Raw genomic sequence first — 21031 nt, forward strand, 5'->3', positions numbered from 1 at the left:
AGGATGGGGAATACATGTAAAATCATGGCTGATTCATGTCAATGTATGACAAAACCCACTACAATATTATAAAGTAATTAGCCTCCAACTAATAAAAATAAACCAAAAGAAAAGGATATTCTTCGTGTTACATTACACATCACTGCTTATAATTCTAGATTTGTTTGGAATATATAGCTCTATTGTTTCATATGCATTACTTATTTCACAGAAGATGATCGATAGATAAGTAGAACTGTTGGCACCCACATCAGGCTACATTCTGCAGAACATTTTTATGTATCATTTTCTAAAAAATAATTCCAACTAAGACATCCAGACTAAGTATGAAAGACTGCATTATGCTAACACCAAAAAGCAATAAAATAAAAATTTCCAAAGCTTTTAGTTTTGGAACTCTTAATGTGGTCAACTAAAAATGATTTCCTGTTTCCAAAAAGTTTTTTTTTCCCTACAAGAAAATCCTCTCTCTGGAAATATCAGATGTCTTCATAGTTGTTGGATATTCCTGCCCAGAAGATTCTGGGGAGAGAAAGAAAAGAAAGAAAGTGGGAAAGGCCAAGAGAGCACAGGAAACCCCTCTTGGAATTTCAAAGTCAGAGAAATGTGGAATAAGTTAGCTATGCCAAGGCAGTTAATATAGAAAGCCTGAAGAACTGAGTAAAGAAAAGAAATATTCATGTGAAGAACCATGTAGCCATTGTACATGTAGGTTCATATTAAATAAATTAAACTGAAAGAAAACAATTAAAAACTGCTTATAAGAAACATTTAGGAAATATTTAATACATATAATTAGAAGACATAAAAATTTGAAGGCTGGGATCAATGAAGTAGCTATTCAAATATGCTCCTAAAATGCAAATAGGCTCTTGCTATTGCTGCTTTTCTTAATTTTTTATAGGTTGGTGCAAGCTAGTTGCAGTTTTGGCTTGTTGAAACTTGCAATTTGATATTGGAATACATTCTTAAATAAATGTGATTATGTTATTTTTTGTTGTTGTTCAGTCACTAAGTCATGTCTAACTCTGTGACGCTGTGGGCTGCAGCATGCCAGCCTTTCCTGCCCTTCACTATCTCTTGGAGTTTGCTCAGACTCATGTCCCCTGATTTGGTGATGCTATCCAACCATATCATCCTCTGCCACCCCCTTCTCCTTTTGCCTTCAATCTTTCCCAGCATCAGGGTCTTTTCCATTGAGTCAGCCTTTCACATCAGGTGGCCAAAGTATTGAAGCTTCAGCTTCAGCATCAGTCCTTCAAATGAATATTCAGGGTTGATTTCCTTTAGGATGGACTGGTTTGACCTTGCTGCACAAGGGACTCTCTAGTGTCTTCTCCAGCACCACAACTCAAAAGCATTAGTTCTCTGGTGCTCAGCCTTCTTTATGGCTCAATTCTCACATCCATACACTACTACTGGAAAAACTATAGTTTTGACTATATGGACTTCTGTTGGCAAAGTGATATCTCTGTTTTTTAATATGCTGTCTAGGTTTTTCCTTCCAAGAAGCAAGCGTCTTTTAATTTCCTGGCTGCAGTCACCATCTGCAGTGATTTTAGGGTCCCAAAAAGAAGATCTGTCACGGCTTCTACTTTTATCCCTTCTATTTGCCATGAAGTGATGAGATCAGATGCCATTATCTTCACTTTTTGAATGTTGAGTTTTAAAAGCAAGTTTTTTTTCACTATCTTCTTTTACCCTCACCAGGAGGCTTTTTAGTTCCTCATCACTTTCTGCCATTAGAGTGGTATCATCAGCATATCTGAAGATGTTGATATTTCTCCCAGTAATCTTTATTCCAGCTTGTGATTCATCCAGTCTGGCATTTTGCATGATTTATTCTGCATATAGGAGAGGGCAATGGCACCCTACTCAAGTACTCTTGCCTGGAAAATCCCATGGACTGAGGAGCCTGGTAGGCTGTAGTCCATGGGGTCGCTAAGAGTCGGACACGACTGAGCGAATTCACTTTCACTTTTCACTTTCATGCATTGGAGAAGGAAATGGCAACCCACTCTAGTGTCCTTGCCTGGAGAATCCCAGGGACGGGGGAGTCGGGTGGGCTGCTGTCTATGAGGTCGCACAGAGTTGGACACAACTGAATCAACTTAGTAGCAGCAGCAGCATTCTGCATATAAGTTAAATAAGCAGGGTGACAATATACAGATTTATCATACTCTTTTCCCAATTTTGAACCAGTCCATTGTTCCATGTTCGGTTCTAACTGTTGCTTCTTGTCCTGCATATAGTTTTCTCAGGAGACAGGAAAGGTGGTCTGGCATTCCCATCTCTTCAAGAATTTTCCAGTTTGTTGTGATTTATACAGTAAAAAGCTTTAGCATAGTCAATGAAGCAGAAGTAGATGTTTTCTGAAATTCCCTTGGTTTCTCTATTATCCTGTGAATGTTGGCAGTTTGATCTCTGGTTCCTCTGCTTTTTCTCAACCCAGCTTGTGTGTCTAGAAATTCTTGGTTCACATACTGTTGAAGTGTAACTTGAAGGATTTTGAGTATAACCTTACCAGCACATGAAATGAGCTCAATTGTGTGGTAATTTGAACTTTCTTTGGCATTGCCTTCTTTGGGATTGGAATAAACACTGACCTTTTCCAGATCTGTGGTTATGTTTTACATCATTTTAATGTACTTTTCTCTTTTTATGTTATTTTGCTAATAACTTATCACTTGCTGTTTATTTTATATTTATTTTAGACTAGGCAAATGATGTTAGACAAAAAAGCACATTCAAGCGATTCTCTTATTCGAGTTCAAAATGGGTAGTAAAGCAGTGGAGACAACTCACAACATCAACAACACATTTAGCCCAAGAACTGCTAATGAACATACAGTGCAGTGGTGGTTCAAGAAGTTTTGCAAAGGAGATAAAAACCTTGATGATGAGGAGAACAGTGGCTGGCCATCAGAAGTTGACAATGACCAATTGAGAGGATCATCAAAGCTGTTCCTCTTACATCTACCAGAGAAGTTGCAGAATAACTCAATGTCGACCATTCTATTGTTACCTGGCATTTGGAGCAAATTGGAAAGGTGAAAAAGCTCGATAAGTGGGTGCCTTGTGAGTTGACAGCAAATGAAAAACGACATCATTTTGAAGTGTCGTCTTTTATTCTATGCAACAAGGAACCATTTATCGATTGTATTGTCACGTGTGATGAAAAGTTGCATCTCTACAACAACCAGTGATGACCAGCTGAGTGGCTGGGCTGAGAAGAAGCTCAAAAGCATTTCCCAAAGTCAAACTTGCACCAAAAAAAAGTCATGGTCACTGTTTGGTGGTCTGCTGCCCATCAGATCCACTACAGCTTTATGAATCCTGGCAAAACCATTACATCTGAGAAATGTGCTCAGCAAATCAATGAGATGCACCAAAAACTACAATGCCTGAAGCCAGCATTGGTCAACAGAAAGAGCCCAATTCTTCTCCACAACAATTCCTGACCCCACGTCTCACTACTAATGCTTCAAAAGTTGAAGGAATTGGGCTACAAAGTTTTACCTCATCCACCATATTCACCTGACATCTCACCAAATGACTGCCACTTCTTTAAGCATCTTGACAACTTTATGTCGGAAAAATGCTTCCACAACCAGCAGGAGGGAGAAAATGTTTTCCAAGAATTCATTGAATCCTAAAGCACAGATTTTTACTCTACAGGAATAAACGAACATTTCTCATAGGCAAAAATGTATTGATTGTAATGGTTCCTATTTTGATTGATAAAGATGTATTTGAGCCTAATTAAAATGATTTAAAATTCAAGGTCTGAAATCACAATTACTTTTTCACCAACCTAATATTTAAGGTAGTTGTATTAGCGTTCTCTAGAGAAGACCTGGGTTGGATTCCTAGGTTGGGAAGATCCCCTGGAAAAGGAAATGGCAACCCACTCTAGTGTTCTTACCTGGGAAATACCATGGACAAAGAGGCCCGGTGGGTTACACTCCATGGCGTCACAACTGAGTGACTAAGCCACCAACATCAGAGAAACAGAACCAATAGAAAATATATATTCATGTATACAATACATTTTAATAATTTAAAAATTCTATAGCATACTAGAATAGAAAGAAATAATGTAATAATCAGAAGATCAAGAAACAATCATGTATATATTAAAATTTAATATATGACAGAGGTACCATATCAAATGATTAATTAAGAAAATTTTATTTAATAAAAAAGCTAGCCAACTACTTGAGGGAAAAGTCCCTAACTCATACCACATAGCAAAATAAATTACAAATTTACTAAAACTAAATATTAAAAGTTGAAATTCTGAGATGCAAGAAGAAATGTGACAGCTATTCAATTTTGAGGTGAGAGGTAGTATTTTAAATCACAAGTAATATATTTGTAAAAATTTGTCATGCTTTCCAAAACACAGTCAAATTAGTGAGAAAAGTAGCGTTGTTTCACATTTTTGCAAATCCCTTTAATGTCTGGCTTAACAGAAGACATCTGGATTCTCATATCTTCTGCATTCATCTGTAGTGGTATCATATGTCATGTAGCTTCTGGAAATCTCCACTGTAAACTTGTGAAAGAATAAAAGTGGAAAAGGCAGATGTATTTTAGTATTATAATGAAAATAACTTTGACCTTTTAGGACTCCAGAAAAGGTCTCGGGGACTCTGAGGGGACTCTGAATCATACTTCGGAAACTCCTGTTATAGATTAATGTGAATCTTTAAATTAATAACACATCTCTCAGGGACAATTTCATATGCATTGCTCTGGAAAAGATTTATCTGCATTACCTGTAGTTTCCTATAAATTATCAGTTTCCTACCCCTCTGGAGTTGCAAAACAGCCCTAAGCTATCAAAGATCAAAGATGTACACTTTTAAGGACCTGGATAATCTCTTAAAAGGTACAGAAGGGCAACCATAGACCTATAATCCCTTCTGCCCATTTCTCAATCTATCCTTCCCCTGCCACTTTGCATCACTAGCTTCTACCACATTAAACACGCTGATACGTTAAAATGAGTTGAGGAACTTGTTGGATGGTAATAAAATCAGAAGAAGGGAAAATTGGAATTCCTCCCAATGTAGTTAATGTAGTCACTTCTTTATACTTCCACACATAGATTCTCATAAAATTCCTTCCTTTCCAATTCTCTTAAAAAAAATTAATTTTCCTACAGAAATACTTCTTTACCTTCCTATTTCAGTCCTTTGCTTGTGTTTGGGAAATCTTACCACTTTATTCCATGGTAGAAATTTCTCTTTTTGATCTCTTTTATATTTGGCAACTTGAATGGCATCACTAACTTTGGTCAAACGTTTATAGGACTCTCTTTGGTTGAAGAAGTTGGGATGTATCCCTGTTACATGATTGAAATTAAATACGACTGTTCCAATTCTAGTTCAGCAAGTACACAGAGGAACATGTGTTTTCTTTTCCCACTAGATCATCTAGTAGGCAATGCTTATCATGGTGGGCACTAAGATTATAAAACCAAACCTCAAATCCAAAATATGTTCATGCACACCTGCATACATGTATGTGTGTATGTCTGTGTTTGTGTGAAGAATAAAAGGCTATTGTTGAAACTTTTATCTTTACTTTCACTTCCTCAGAAAAATGGGCTGCACCATTATTATTCTAAGAGGTATTTGACCCTTTCATGCCCCAACTTACTGTTGTATTATTACAAAAGACGTCATACTAAGTATTAAGAAATGGTTTAGCCTTTCTTCCCTTTCCTGAGAAGTGCTTGCGTGCATCTGTGCTCAGTTGCTCAGTCATGTCTGACTCTTTTTGACCCCACAGACTGTAGTCTTCCAGGCTCCTCTGTCCGTTGAATTTTCCAGCTCCAATGAAAATTTTTATGATTTACCGTTCTAAAAAGCGTGTGTTTGAGAAGGGAGTAATTTCAGGTAGGGAGTACTCCAGTTTGTATGTAAGGTCTGCTGGTGTTTAGTTGCTAAGTTCTGTTTAACTCTTGTGACCCTGTGGACTATAGCCCTCCAGGCTCCTCTGTCCTTGGAGTTTTCCAGGCAAGAGTACTGGAGTGGGTTGCCATTTTCTTCTCCAAGGGATCTTCCTAAATCAGGGATTGAACTCACGTCATGAATTGGCAGGTGGATTGTTTACAATTGAGCCACTGGGGAAGCCCCTTGTATACAATACATGAACAGAAAGCTCTGCACCAACAATATGAACTTGAGTAAGATTGAGCAGACATTTGAAAATGTACCAACATTGCACTCTCTTACCTTGTGATTTACACTAAGGTAGGGAGAACAAATCAATGCTTACTCTTATTATCAACAATCCTAAAAAGTCATTAATACTAAATCTGATCTGAGGCCTATGGGAGCTACTTCTTCTTTTCCATTGTCAGCACAAAACAAGAGTAATGAGGAGGTCTAAGTGTCATTCTAGAGATTGAAAATTGGCTGACTTTGATCACAAAGAGCAGACTTTAGTGAACTATGCTATAAAAATCCCTTTTTCCCCCGGCTCTCTCCTTCTCCTTCTTCTTCAGGAACAGAGGCAGAAATTGCAGCAATATGAAGCTTTTAGTTTAAATGAGGATTGGCAAACTCTGATCCATGGATCAAATCTGACCCTGTGCCTATTTTTGTATGGTCTGTGACTTAAGAATGTTTTTGATGTTTTTAAGTAGTTCAGATTAATCCAAAAGAATAATGACATTTCATGATATGTAAAATTCAAATTTCAATATTTATAAATAAAGTAATATTGGAACAGCCACACTCATTTGTTTATATATCATTGCTTTCATGCTATATTGGCAAAGTTAAATAGCTTCAACAGAGACCTTATGTGATACTCTCATCACTTCACATTTTTATTTTTGTGCATTACAAATCACAGTGATGTAATTATAACTCAGCAGCATATTGCTGTACCATGACATGATTTTTAAAGATTGCCAGTGTGTATCTATCATGTCAACACAAGAAAAGTAGAGAAAATTGGACTTTGAAAGTTATACTTTTAAGGCACAGTGTAGTATGGATTAGTTTATCATTGAATTAGATGCTGAAAGATGGTTTTATGTGACACTGTAGCTGTACCAAAATAATACAACATGCATCAACATTACCAAACCAAGCATTCTATATAGAGAGAGTGTGTAGCTGGACAAATTTACCAAGCTTATTAAAGTCTCTTGAACAAGAAGAACTGCCTCAATCAGTATCATTGAATACTGAATAGCTTTGCAAAGGTTGTTTTTGTTGTAGCCCTGATAATGTCTCTTAATGAATTAAATCTAAAGCTATGAGGCAATACAGAATTTATATGTGAAACTTACACTGCAGCAAAGACATTTGGACAACTAATGTTTTTGTGAGTGACAGATAATTTTACGGCGCTTTATACACATCACATGCTGGCAAAAGTTAAAACAAGAATCAAGGTTTTTATCCCCTCCAAACTTACAGTGAGTATATTTTTGGAGCTTCCAGCAGCATTTTTCAGACCTTGAGGCAAGTGGAAAAGAAGTTCCACTATTTCAAATCCATTTAATTATACAATTGAGAAACTTTCACCTAACCTTAATTGGAAGTGATTAATCTGAAGTATAATGACATGCTAAAAGACAAATATCAAAAGAGGAATCTAACAGAATCTTGTTAAGGTATTTCAATCTATAAATGTGATTAAAATCATATGCTGATGGATTGATAACAGTATTTGGCAATATTGTATCTATGAAAAGACATTTTGAAAGATGAAATACTCTATAAAATCTCATTAGAGATAACTTTAACAGATGAATATTTATAATTGATTTTGATGTTAGGGGACACAACTTTGAACTCCAATGAAGCAAAATGTTACGCCCCTTCCTCAAAAAAAGCTAACTCTATTTTTTTTATTTGCAATCCTGTATTACAAAATATTATTTTGTAATTCTCAAAATAATTTGACTACTGGAGTACTCAATTATCATCATTAGATTTAAAAGCATATAGAAATGTGTTTTCTCTCTTATTATATAGGTACCTACATACTATCTTTAATTTTTTCACTTAAGTTTTTAAGTTTTCACTTAAAGTTTTTTCACTAACTTTAAAATATTTATTATCTGGGCCTTTACAGAAAAAAATTTTCTGACCTCTGATCTAAATGAAGTAAATTTGAATTCTGGTTTCACCATCAGAACACAGAAGAAACTGATGGCAGGAAGAAGATGCTGAAGGCCACAGACCACTGGGGTTGGGATGGCCCCTGTCTTGAGGACTGCAGGGAAAGAGATTGGCTGCAAGGGTCATGAAAGTGAAAGTGAAGTTGCTAAGTCGTGTCTGACTCTTTGCGACCTCATGGACTGTAGCCTACCAGGTTCCTCCGTCCATGGGATTTTCCAGGCAAGGATACTGGAGTGGGTTGCCATTTCCTTCTCCAGAAGATCTTCCCAACCCAGGGATTGAACCCGGGTCTCCCGCACGGTAGGCAGACTCAAGGGTCATATCTGAGGCTTTTTTCTCTCAAAGAGAGCAGAGGTTAGCATGAGGATTAATTCTTCTATTGTCAGAATTAACCAGGGGTCTTTGGGAATCTTTGATCCCAAGACCTTTAGGAAAGAGTAGGCCAGAGTTTTTTTCTAATTTGCACAAATAAATAAAGCATTATTTTTATTTCCCAATGTTGCTAAAACCAGAAATTACTTATACATACATTAAAAAAAAATTCTGAAAGGTGCCCACCAACATATTAATATTGATTCTCTTTGGGTCACAGACTTATATGTTATTTTACTATTATCTTTTCTTTAACCTTTTCCCCTCTGATCTTTCTACAGTGAATATTTGTTATTTTACTCTTTCTTTTGTCTTAAATCTTTTTTCCTTGATGTTTCCACAGTGATAATATTTTATTTTAAAATTTATACTTTAAAAAATTATCCTGGAAGAGGACAAATTTTTACTCTTTATTTTCAGATTCCTTACAATTGAAATTGAAATTGTAGTTGAAAGAAAATTACTTCTTGTAATTGAAAGAAAGATCAGTAAGCTAGCTACCTTGTGTCCCCTGTAAACACTTTCTTTCATTTTATTTAAGAAAACCAGATTTAAAAAAAAATTAAAGGAATGCCCACATACAGAGTAGGAAATAATGTTCTTAAGTAACTGAATATACTCATATCATTAATGAACACAGAAGGCACCATTGTTGCTAAAGGAAGTATGAGCATTTTTTTCCCTTAAAAAATAAAAGATATGTAAGACAGTCTAAAGAAAAGGAATTAATAGGTTTCTTGTCATGACATTTTTAATTAAAAAAAAACCCTTTTTCTTCTTTTTTTTTAGTTTATTTGGGCACATGGGGGTCTTGGCTGTGGCAGGCAGCATCTAGTTCCCTAATCAGGGATCAAACCTGGGTTCCTTACATTGGGAGCGCAGAATCTTAGCCACTGGACTACCAGGCAAGTCCCCCCAAGAACAACTTTTTTAATAGAAAGAAAAATTACTTTTATGTGCATCAGTAAATATTGTCTATTTTTAAAATATTTTAATTATAGTTTTAAAATTTTCAAATTATATTTAAAAAAATCTAATCCATTTATATTATTTGAAGTTACACACAGTCCTGACCATTATGAATTCCTCTCATATTATGTCTTCATATGTGCTAAATGTCTATCACATGCTAACACGGTCATATGTGTATAACTGTGAATCTGAGAAAGCATCAGGTTTTACAAGTTATTTGAGACACACAGCAGCAGGGCCGGTTAATTACATTGTCACATCCCAGAATACTGAGATACTATCACTGTTCCTGCCAATGACGTTTTGTTTGTTTCCATAGAGTTATATATTTACAGGGAAACTATATTTTTCTAAACAGAGGCTTGTGTTTGTTTACTCTGTTGACATAGAGAACACTTAACATTTTTGGATAATTTTAATGCTAAGAGATGGCATTGACTAATGTGAGTATCATTAAAGCTCACCACAGCTGTCTAATAAATTGCATGTATAAAATCACAAGTTTACTTTTTCTGAAACTAAGGTCAATTCTTCATGTCTTCTTACTAACCTTCAATATTTTCAGAAAGAAATATGGAAGATCTAGAAAAAAGCAGAACAGGGACTATTAAAATAGTTTTTTACTTCATTTCCCAACATCTTAGGGAAAAAAAAATCAGACTTTGTACAGACCAGCATGAAAAGATTATGTCTTGTCTGAACATAACCAGGCCAGGAAAAAAACCACTTTTCATTTAGCACTTGTTTGCAAGTTTATAATCAAAAAGATGATATTTACCATTCCTAAGTTCTTCAAAGATGTAGGGGATAAAGGAGGACTTTTTATAATAATGTCTTTAGAACAGATTTTCATGTGAAGGCAGAATAGAATCACCAGTATTCTTTCTGTCAACATACCTCTGGGAGGTACATTAGGATTAAGTCTCCTCTAATTACCATTTGTTAGCTGACAAAAGTGGGTTTTGAACTAATGAGTTGGAACATGAAGTTTGCGCATGTATGGAAAAAAGAAAGAAACAAGATCAAGTCAAACTAGTCTTTATCACTTGTCTGGCAATCAATCACATGCCTTCCATAGAAAGCTGTTAGTTTTCTATCTGAAGTATTTGCTTTGATATACCTTAGAGAAAAACAAGATGTGCATTGAAAATAATCTGCCTTCCTTCGTCTTCTTGGCTTTGTAACTTTTAAAAGTAGCTCATTTTTTAAAAAATAGTAATTTCTTTATTACATTAAAGTCATTATTCTACAAGTCTTACTTTTCTGTTATAAGGTTCAATAGCAAAATCATAATAGTCATAAGAAAGGAGGTTCCCCTGAGGATAAGAAATATATACCATATTTGATTTGCTTATTAAATATTTCACTATGCTTATCCAATTATCACCTCTTCTAAAGGGTACCTTTTGGAATATGGAGTTTAAATAGTCATTACACTAAATAGTAAAAAGAAGGCTGCACATCTTAAGTAGGTTTAGCTGACGATTTAAAATAATCACTCTTTAAAGAACTGGTCAAATTTTCCATCAAGGAAGCAGCAGTCCCAGGTAACATGAAAAGCAAGGCTGTGAAAGGATTGAGAGGGAAGAACAGAGAACAGTAGGCCCAAGACAAAGGATTCCCTTACTTGGGGCACATTTTGTTCAGTGGCATCAAGGGGGAGAGGGCTGCAAAGTTAATGATCTGGCTCTCTAGTAGTAGAAATTTGCTTGGCAAAATTTTTACCAAAATCAGAACTGGTAATGAGTTCCACTTTACTTTTCCCAATATCCAGTCAGTTACTAAACCCTGGAGTTCTCATTTAAAAATTTATGTTGGACACATTAACAGAATGTATAAATGTATTATTCAATACTTGGATGAATGAATAAGCAAACAAATGAATGAATGAAGCACAGCAATGAAGGCCCTTTTCACTTACTCTCTCTCAGGTGAGACGCCGCATCCTGCATCTTTCCAAACACAACAAAATTAATGGATGAGCCCAAAAATCAGCTTGCAGTTCTATGGAAGGGAGAGGGAATCAAGTTCAGTATCCAGACCTTCATTTAAAGGACAGGAAAACATTTTGAAAAATCAGAATAGAAGAGAATGCTGAAACTAAAAACCTAGTTAGTAAATCCAGCTTATCTCTGGTGCACAAGACATCATGTCTTGCTGGTGACATGACTCCATTGTAAGGGCCACCCCCTGGGGATGCTGAGATTCCTAAAAAAACTTCCTAGTCATCCAAAAAAAAAAAAAAAACTTCCTAGGCAACCAGGATTGTATCTTTGGACCACATGTGGCCAACAGGTGGGTAGAGTGGCAGGAGGGTGGAGATGCCTTTTTTTAGGCAGGAGATACAAGGCAGAAACCAACCAAATTCATTTAACTTCAGCTTCTCCTCTCATTTTTTAGTGTAGCTCAGGCTATATTTTAAAATTATTACACCAAGGCTTCTGCGGTGGCTCAGTGGTATAGAATCTGCCTGCCAACGCAGGAGACATGGGTTTGATCCTTGATCCAGGAGGATCCCTCATACCTCAGAGTAACTAAGCCCCTGTGCCACAGCTACTGAAGCCCTCAAGCTCTAGAGCCCAAGGTCTGCAACAAGAGAAGCCACTGCAACGAGAAGTCCTTGCAATGCAACTAGAGAGTAGCCCCCACTTGCTGCAACTAGAGAAAAGCCCACACAGCAATGAAGATCCAGCACAGACAAAAGTAAATAAATAGTTATTTAAAACATTATTATGCCATCATTTTACTATATTGCATAATTTAAGTGCCTACAGAATTTATGTTTGGCATGTAAGTTTTGTTTTTCCTTTGAAACACAACAAATTTTTTGACCATTTGACCACACACAAACTGCAAAGTAGCAGTCTTTTTTCAAAGATCTTGAGCTATCTTCTACTAAGCTGAAAGCAAGAAGAAATAAGAGAATCTTCCAAAAACTTCACAATACTTTCACATGAGTGGAGACCTAAGGGGTTTAGATAATTCAGATAAATGCACAAACTTGTAAGTGCTTGTCAAATTCAAGCCTTTTCAATTTTTCTCTTTAGTTTTTATTGTATCAGTTACAGAAGACTGTTTAGCCTCCAGGCAAGAGTTGGATATTTCATATTTCTCTTAACTGGAAATTAGAAAAAGGAACACATTCCATATGAAACACATTTTTGAAAGACAAGTATGCAGAAATATTTGCTCTAATAGTATCTATCTTACATAGAAAATAACCGTAAGAAAAGAAAAGCAAGTTTTGTTGGGACGCCTTGTATGACATACATGATAATGTTCTTTCTGGTTTATGTCACAATGCTGTACTATGCTAAAACAATGTTTACCTTGATTTGGGGTTCCTCATCTTGTCTTCCTCTTCCTGGCTTGGCTTTAGCTTTTAAACTAAAAATAAAAATAAATGAAGGCAGAGAAAAAGTTTTACAAGCAAGTGTCTTACAAGAAATAACAGCAGACTCATAAAGTTTTATTTTTTTGATTTATTCCAATTTGAGATGTACTAAAAAATGTAAGGCAAGTTTTAACATCATGTCCTTTAATCTAAATGCAGTACTTTCTTACCTACTTTCATTAGTGGAATTTACAAATTTTAAAGTTTAAGTACTTGAAAAATGTTTAAATCTTAGTACTGCCAGTCTCTGTTAGGATTCCCCTTATAAATTTTTCAGGGGGACAGAGATGACTTGTGAGAAACTTGGCATCACTTCTAATGTTACCAAATTAGATTGTGTGTGAGAGAATGTCCAATTTTCAATAAATACAATTTCAACAAGTACTGAACTTGAAGATAATCGCACTGAGATCTGAAGTACAATATTCCATATCAGATTGGAAGCTGTACACAGAGTTTTGATATTCAGAAAAAGATAACATTTCAGTTGCAGATATATTTTATAGGCTAAGATTTAAGCATACTCTGAATATTTAATATCAAATTATGGAAAACAGCATTCAAAGTTTTAGTTTTTCCAAGCAAACAGGCACTCTGGAAACTCCAAACAAGAGTAAGTTTCTTTGAAATGTATTATGCTTTTAAATCAAAGACTTCTTTGAAAAAAAAAAAATGACGCTCTTCTCTTCACAGTGGAGTTGGAGAATGTTTACTAGTCTTTTGTGGGCAATATTAGACAAAAATATTAGAAATCTTTTAACATGCCAAACTAACATTTAGTAGTTTTCTGAAGGTCTGTAAAGCATCTACAAACATTTCTGTAAACAGAGTAATTTTGAAATTGAAAAAAATTCTTGCTTCTATACTAGTGAAAAGTTAAACGGTGTGTGAAACTTGTTATGTCTTTGGAAATAAGCTGTTTCTTGGCAAAAAAAAAAAAAAAAAGACACTAGGCTACTCGAGGTCATTCCTTCTGAGTCACTAACTCAAGCGCAAAGCACGCTGTTTTGAATGCCAGTAAAGACATAGCCCTCTTGACTGTGCTCCTCATTTTCATGATACAGTCTCATGTTTTGGACATTTCTGGTCTAATGAAATTCAAATAATGTTGACATGACATTCTGGGAGCTTATGTGCAAGCAGTTAAGTCTCATTTCATCCCGGTATCTCCCCAAGAATGGCCACATAGCAGAGGCTAATCCAATGTTTATCGAGTTGAATTCATCTCAGATGGACTTTCTTCTTTCCTAATACTTTCACACTGTGACGTCTACCTGTTTTCTTTGTCGTGTGTCTGCATTAGAGCACATCTTACTGATTTCTGCACCACGTAACAGGAACAAGATGTACATGATTGCCTACTCGATTCTGAGCCTGAAGCGAATAAACAGCAAAATTTTGGGAGTTGCAGGAAGGGGTAGTAGGCAGAAGGAATGTGCTGCCGGGCATTTTTCTGTCTACTGGGGGATTTGGTGCAGTAGAAGAAAACAGGTTTAGAAGTAAAATGGGCACCATTCCCTCAAAGTGTAACCGTTCACTGAGCTTTAGTTTTTCATCAGTAAAATGGGAAGAGTAAGAGTTACCTGTTGGGATGTTGGGAAGATAAAATGTTACACATAAAGCATTCAAAATAATGCCAAACACACAAATCATGGCTATTACAATCTGAACTATAAAGAGTGCATGCATGAATGCTCAGTCACTTCAGCTATGTCTGACTCTTTGAGGCCCCGTGGACTGTAGCCCACCAGGCTTCTCTGTCCATGGGATTCTCCAGGCAAGAATACTGGAGTGGGTTGCCCTGCCCTCCTCCAGGGGATCTTCCCAACCTAGGGGTGAACCTGTGTCTCCTGCATTGTGGCGGACTCTTTACTGTTGAGCCAACGGGGAAAGATTATGGTGTTACAAAATAGGAAATTTTCTATTTTTTAGGTCACATTTCTAACTAGAAGTGCCTCAGCCTGTTAAAAGAGGTCTCAAATTGCTCCCTCTCATTTCATCGATATGTTCTTAAGGCTGATCCCATCTGAGAATTCGATTGCCATTGAGAAGACAGCTGAGAGCTCAGTCACAACATATAGCATCTTCCCTCCCAGGGTTGGTGAGCCATTCAGAGGCTGCGTTTATGATCAAAATGTTAGAAAACAAGCAGAATCCCCCAGAATCAATCAATAAAGTCCTTGGACATCTCTCTGACAAAAGACAGAGTCACACGTTGGCTTACAAGATAAAATCCAATAGTAAAAGCTAGTATACTTCCTTGAGTACAACTCTTTGAATATAGTTCCTTTCAACTGAAGATCTAGGAAGTAAGGACACAAATTATATCCTTAATTATGTTAGCCAGGGTTCTCCTGAGAAACAGAACCAATAAGATCTTATGTATATACATGTATTAGGTTGGTACAAATGTAATTGCGGCTTCAGATCATGAATTTTAAATCATTATAACTAGGCTCAAACAAATCAAAATAGGAGCCATTACAATCAACACATTTTTGCCAATCAGAGATAAGTTTGTTTATTCCTGTAGCATACATATCTGTGCTTTGGATTTCAATGAACTCTTGGAAAGCATTTTCTGCCTCCTGCTGGTTATGGAAGCATTTACTCTGCTAAAAGTTGTCGAGATGCTTGAAGAAGTGGTAGTTGAATGGTGAGAGATCAGGTAAATATGGTGGGTGAGGCAAAACTTCATAGACCAATTCGTTCAACTTTTGAAGTGTTGATTTTGCGACACGTGGTCAGGAGTTGTCGTGAAGAACTGGGCCATTCGGTTGAATGATGCTGGCTGCAGGTGTTGCAATTTTTGGTGCATCACATCGATTTGCTGAGGACACTTCTCAGATTAATAGTTTTGCCTGGATTCAGAAAGCTGTAGTGGATCAGACTGGCAGCAGACCACCAAACAGTGGCTGTGAACTTTCTTTGGTGCAGGTTTGGATTTGGGAAACAGTTTGGAGCTTCTCGGTCCAACCACTGAGCTAGTCATCGCCAGTTGTCGTATGTATAAATTTCACTTTTAATCGAATGTCACAATCAGATTGAGAAATGGTTCATTGTTGTTGTGTACAATGAGAAGATGACACTTCAAAAATGATATTTTTGATTTTAGGTCAGTTCATGAGGCACCCACTTATAGAGCTTTATCACCTTTCCAATTTGCTTCAGATGCCAAATGACCATAGAATGGTTGCGTTGCCAACTTCTTGTGCAGTTGTAAGAGGATCAGTTTCGATGATGGCTCTCATTGGTTGTTGTCAACTTCCAATGGACGGTCACTGTGTTCCACATCTTTAAGTCTCTCGTTTCCATTGCAAAACTTCTTGAATCATGACTGCACTGTACGTTTGTTAGCAGTTCCTGGGCCAAATGTGTTGTTGAGTTGTCTCTGCTGATTTAAGACTCATTTTGAACTCAAATAAGAAAATTGCTTGAATTTGTTTTTGTCTAACACCATTTCCATGGTCTAAAATACATGTAAAATAAGCAGTAAGATACTAGAGTGGGTAACCTATCCCTTCTCCAGGCGATCTTCCCGACCCAGGAATCAAACTGGAATCTTCTGCATTGCAGGCATATTCTTCACAGCTGAGCTACCAGGGAAGCCAATAAATTATTAGCAAAGAAACATAAAGTGAGAAAAGCACATCAAAATGATGTATAACATAACTATATTTAAGAATGTATTCCAATATCAAATGGCAAATTTCAACAATGCAATAGCCCTAATTACTCTTGCATCAACCTAATATATGCTCTGGAGTTCCAGAGGCCTGTCTTAATTTTGTGCTGTCTTTATCTTTTAGTTCAAGTTGATATAGTGACTTCTAAAACCTTATGGGCTTCCTTCTTATTAATTTACTTTCCACTCTGTTAGATAAAAGTCAAACCAACAGATTTCTCTGAGCCAGTCTCTCTTGATCTTGGGCTGCCTGGGCTGGAGGTGTAAGCTTGTGAATCATTAATGTAATATATAATAATTGAAGCTATGGATGTGGATGAAACTTCTTGGAGTGACAGAATAAGCAGAGACTAGAAGAGTTCTTATGATTAAACTTATGTTGTTTAAAAAAAAAAAGTTTAGCAAAAATAAAAGAGAAAGAGAAACTAGGTTTTTATTTTTTTCCTGGCCACACGGCCTATGGGATCTTTGTTCCCTGACCAGGGATTGAACCAGGCTCTCAGCAGTGAAAGCACAGAGACTTAACCACAAAACCAACAGGATATTCCTGAGATCATTTGTTTTTGCAAATACTATGATAGGCTAAGATCTGATAATTTTAATACATAAAATGTTCTTATGAATAAAATTAAGGTTATTTGAACTTATGATTGCCAGGGGAGGGAGATAGTTAGGGACTTTGGGAAGGTCATAGACACACTTTGATATTTAAAATGGATAACAAACAAAGACTTATTGTATAGCACGTGGAACTCTACACAGTGCCAGACTGGATGGGAGGGAGGTTTAGGGGACAATGGAGACAGGTCTATGTACGGCTGAATCCCTTCTCTGTTTTCATCTGAACGTACCACAGCATTGTTAATCAGCTCTACCTCAATACCTTTTTGGTGTTAAAAAAGTAAAACTTTAAAAATAAATAAATAAAACTAAAGTTATTAACAGATCAGAAGAAAAATGGTCAAAAGGAAACATAGATCAGACAATGAAGTACAAGTCCCTTAACAAGTGGTCAATGACCTGCAAATCATTTTTAAAAAACTTTAAAAATATCAAATTGAAAAGATTCTTTTGGAGTATCGAACTCAAAGTCAGGAAGGGTGAGAATAGATTAGCACCCCACTACTGGTGGGGCTGCCCTGAGAGCTCAATTGATAAAGAATCTGCTGCAACGCAGGAGGCCCCAGTTTGATTCCTGGGTTGGGAAGATCCGCTGGAGAAGGGATAGGCTACCCACTCCAGTATTCTTGGGCTTCCTTGTGGCTCAACTGGCAAAGAATCCTCCTGTGGGAGACCTAGGTTCTACCCCTGAGTTGGGAAGATACCTTGGAGAAGGGAAAGGCTACCCACTTCAGTATTCTGGCCTGGAGAATTCCATGGACTGTATAGTCTGTGGGGTGGCAGAGTTGGACACGACTGAGTGACTTTCACTTTCTCACTACTGGTGGGGCTGAAGTTTGATACAAGAGGGCAATATTTGAGCAACATGAAAGAAGACATTTAGAAAGTTTATTTACTTAGCAATTTCTAGAAAATGAATTTTAAAAAGTAGTTAAATATTTATGTGTGAGAATGTTCATTGAAAACACTATTTTTTACAAGAATGACAATTGAAGCATCAGTTTTAACAAAAACAAAATCTGGAACTATCAATATTTTCAACAATAGAAGAATGATTAAGTATATTATAAGGCACACATAGAATTAAGAATTTCAAAACTAATAACAATTATGCTTTAATGAAATAGAAGCATGATCATAATATGATGCTGAGGAAAGAAAGACATAAAACTTGTAAAATATGATTCCAATTTAGTTTAAAATATATACATATTATAATCCAGAAAGAAATATATCAAAATGTTAATACCATTTATCTCGTGTGATGCAATTATGAAAGCTTTCTATTTTCTTCTTTATTCTATCTAGCTTTCTCTTTCATTTTCCCACAATAAATATGAGTTACTTTAAAAAACAGTAAAAATGAGCCTAAAATATGTGGTACTTAAAGGCTTTTCTTTGCACAATTGCCCAAGTGAAAACTAACTGCTCAGTAGTAAAGACCCTATGGAAAAAGTGGCCATCCCAGCACAGATGGCAGGATAAAAATGCTATATGGGGAGCGCAGAAAAATTCAGACTGAATGAAAACAGAGACAATTCCCTTAGGTGGGCGGTTTTCTGAAAATTTGGCACAGAAACCACTTATCCATACTAGATCTTGCCCAGAAACCTTAAAAGAAAACCAAACAGAGCTGCTCTGGCTGAAGGCTGTGCCCTTGATCCCTACTCTCTGCCTTCCTCGCTTAAGGGTCCCTGCAGCAGGCTCTGCTGACACATGAGGTCTAAGAAGCAGTTCGAAAATCAAGAAAATCATCTTATGCTAAAGTTTCTCATCAACCACTCCCTAATAAAGATGACCCAGAAACTATCAGACTCTTTTGTGTAATTGACTATGTATTACAGTATAAGAACACTTAAACAATTCTCACGTCAAGATAGACTGATTCCCTAATTCTTCATCAATTCATCAGCCCTTTCTATTTAAGTCTTCCTTAAAAAATATACTAGGCATTATAGGGCTTTCCAGGTGGTGCAGTAGTAAAGAATCTGCCTGCTAATGCAGGCGATGCAAGAGATGTGAGTTCAATCCCTTCATCGGGAAGATCCCCTGGAGGAGGAAATGGCAACCCACTCCAGTATTGTTGCCTGGAAAATTCCATGGACAGAGGAGCCTGGTGGGCCACAGTCCACGGGGTCCCAAAGCATCTGAGGTGACTGAGGGACTGAGGACACACCCATAACTTGCATAAGCACTTGGCCCAGAAGGATTCTACATGATCTTCAGAGTTAAAAATGTGAGCACGTCTGCAAGTGCCTGTGGCACTAAGACAGTGGGTCAGTTTTGGCTCGGTCATCCTTGGCTGTGCTTAATACCCAAAGAGGAAGAATCCTCCCTGTTCCCAGGCAGAGCTGCAGCCTGGACAGCGACAGAATGCTGGCTTGCACAAGAATGGCCTCAGTTGGGCGATGCTGGAGCAACGTTGCACTTAAACTGGCAACTGCAATTGTGGTGAGCAGGGCCTGGTGACCCCTGAAGCATTGTGACAGGTCTTATTTACTGAATGTACTTAAAACTTTTCAGAGGTTTCAATAGGTTACCCTTCCTCACTTGGATGCCAGTGGCTGCAGGGAAGATGAATGGGATGTCTCTTCTGGCTGTGTGGAAAATTATGGCACAAAAGCACATTCTAGAACTATCCTGACCAGCCTGTCACCATCAGCCACATGTAGCTTTAAGCTCTTAAAATATGGCTAGTCTGAACTGAGACATACTTTAATTGTAAAGGACACACCAGATTTCAAAGTAGGAAAAAGAATGTAAAATATCTCACTAATAATTTTTCCTATTGATTTCACGTTAAAATGATGTATTTTTGGTATGTTAAGTAAAATAAAATATATTACTAAAATTACTTGTACCTTACTTTTTAATTTTAACACTAGAAAATTTTAAATTACTTCTGTGCCTCACATTTATGATGGGTATTAAATTTCCGCTGGACAGCACTGTTACAGAACAAATAGAATTGGAGCTGAAGTTATTAGTCCCCCTGGTCTTATTTGGGATTTTTTTTGGTGAAAAGGAGAAGATTCTTTGTTTTACGGATGAAGAGAGAGAAAACAGCCTCGTCCTTTTGAGTCACTGATGCATCAATTGGGGTTTGAGTTTCTTTGTGGAAGCAGGAAATACCAGTGACATTTCATAATAAATGAAGGAGATGTGGACTAACCCAAAAATGCTCTCAGAATGAGCCTTCTGTTGCCTTGGGCCATGGTTAAGAACTGTGTTGAGTCCTTTGGTCACTCTGATTCTGTTTTGTTGCCAACATGAAAAGGAGAAAATTATCTAAACATATATTTTTTTAAAGGAATGTGGGTACTGACCATCAAAATGAACTCAGAAGTGTTGTACATGATGAGGACTTGTCTTAACTTTTATTCAGGGATATATCCTCTTATATGGGCTTCCCAGGTGGCACAGTGGTAAAGAATCCATCTATCAAGGCCGGAGACAGAGAGGAATTGGGTTCCATTCCTGGGTTGGGAAGGTCCTCTGGAGGAGGAAATGGCAATCCACTCCAGTATTCTTGCCTAGAAAATTCCATGGACAGAGTCTGATTGGCTGCAGTCCATGGGGTCACAGAGAGTCAGACATAACTGAGCATGCACACACAAGGCTTCTTATATTTAGGTCTAAACCTTTATGCAGAGTACTTTCCTCTAAAACTGAACACTACTCTTCTGGCTGAAGTCCATGAATTCAGACATGACATTGAGTTATTCATCCCTCCAAGCATCTTCATTTGTCATTTCAATATATTTTGAGAGTCTGAGTAACATCATGAAAGTGAAAGTGAAAGTCACCGAGTTGTGTTATGAGTAACATGGTAGATTC

General features: G+C 36.9%; 1 long non-coding RNA gene across 2 annotated transcripts in view; it reads right to left on the minus strand.

Annotated features, from left to right (window-relative positions):
* Positions 1-21031, minus strand: part of LOC122685264 — a 93189-nt gene that overhangs the window by 58448 nt on the left and 13710 nt on the right. The window contains exons 2-5 of one of the 2 annotated variants that reach the window (XR_006338316.1): positions 12824-12881; positions 11416-11498; positions 10045-10076; positions 4231-4558 (exon numbers count right to left, since the gene is read on the minus strand). This is a non-coding gene — a long non-coding RNA (uncharacterized LOC122685264). Of the gene's footprint in view, positions 1-4230; positions 4559-10044; positions 10077-11415; positions 11499-12823; positions 12882-21031 lie in introns of those variants that run through there. The other variant, XR_006338317.1, reaches the window with a different exon arrangement.

This window comes from Cervus elaphus, chromosome 28 (assembly GCF_910594005.1).
Source record: "Cervus elaphus chromosome 28, mCerEla1.1, whole genome shotgun sequence".
NCBI lineage: Eukaryota > Metazoa > Chordata > Mammalia > Artiodactyla > Cervidae > Cervus > Cervus elaphus.